Below are 1628 nucleotides of genomic sequence, written 5' to 3' on the forward strand. Positions count from 1 at the left end.
TCGGGACTTCTGAGCTCCCCTCCATTCCGGTCCAGAGCACCACAGTCCCTGTCTCCCACATATCCCCTGCAGGTTGCCAAATCATGCCGTGTGCCCGTGCCCTCTGACCCTCTCAGGGGGACCTCCCTCCGATCCAGCCCGCCCTCGTGGAACTCCCCCCAGCCACCGAGGGGCAGGCACACTCTCATTGGGACTTCTGAGCTCCGCTCCTTTCTGGTCCAGGGCACCACAGTCCACATCTCCTGCATATCCCCTGCAGGCTGCCAAATTGTGCCGTGTCTTTGTGCCCTTAGAGCCTTGCAGAGGGACCTCCCTGTGATCCAGACTGCCCTTGAGGAACTCCCTCAGCCACCGCAGGGCAGATACGCTCTCATCGGGACTTCTGAGCCCCCTTTTTTCCAGTCCAGGGCACCACAGTCCCCATCTCCCGCATATCCCCTGCAGGTTGATAAATCGTGCCGTGTCCTCATGCCCTCATAGCCTCACAGGGAGACCTCCCTCTGATCCAGGCCACCCTCGTGGAACTCCCACCGGCTGCCAAGGGGCAGGCACGCTCTCATCAGGACTTACGAGATCCCCCTCCTTTCCTGTCCAGGGCACCACAGTCCCATCTCCTGCATATCCCCAGCAGGCTGCCAAAACGTGCCATATCCCTGTGCCCTTGGACCCTCTCAGAGGGACCTCCCTCCAATCCAGGCCACCCTTGTAGAACTCCTCCAGGCCACCAAGGGGCAGGCCTGCCCTCATTGGGACTTCTGAGCCCATGCTCCTTTCTGCTACAGGGCACCACAGTCGCTGTCTTCCCCAGATCTCCTGGAGGCTGCCTGGCTGGGCCTTGTCCCTGTGTCCTCTGAGCCTCTCAAGGGGACCTCCATCCGATCCAGGCCGCCCTCGTGGAACTCTCCCCGGCCACTGAGGGGCAGGCCCACTCTCATCGGGACTTCTGAGCCCGCATCCTTTCCGGTCCAGGGCACCACAGTCCCCATCTCCCGCATATCCCCTGCAGGCTGCCAAATCGTGTCATGTCCCCATGCCCTTGGAGCTTCTCAGGGGGACCCCCATCCGATCCACGCCACCTTCACAGAACTCCCCCTTGTCACTGAGGGGCAGGCCCACTCTCATCAGAACTTCCGAGCCCACATCTTTTCCGGTCCAGGGCACCACAGTCCTCGCCTTCTCCAGATCTCCTGGAGGCTGCCTGGCTGGACCATGTGCCCATGCCCTCAGAGCCTCTCAGGGGGGACCTCCCTCCAATCCAGGCCAGCCTTGCATAACTCCTCCCGGCCACCGAGGGGCAGGCATGTTCTCATTGGGAATTCTGAGACCCCTCTCCTTTCCGGTCTAGGGCACCACAGTCCCCGTCTCCAGCATATCCCCTGCAGGCTGCCAAACCATGCTGTGTCCCCATGACCTCGGAGCCTCTCAGGGGAGCTTCCCTCCAATCCTTGCCAACCTCATGGAACTCTGCTGGGCTGCGAGGCCTCACCCAGACACTCATCCATACTACTGTGATGCAGGTTCTCCCCTTTGCCCTCCACCAAGGGCTTTCAAACTCGCACAGGATATGGCCCCAGGTCCTGGAATCTTGGTCCATTTCATCTCGTGTCTACATCTTGCTCATCAGCTGT

Source organism: Protopterus annectens, chromosome 4.part0 (assembly GCF_019279795.1).
Source record: "Protopterus annectens isolate FY-2018-M chromosome 4.part0, PAN1.0, whole genome shotgun sequence".
NCBI classification, from domain to species: Eukaryota; Metazoa; Chordata; order Ceratodontiformes; family Protopteridae; genus Protopterus; species Protopterus annectens.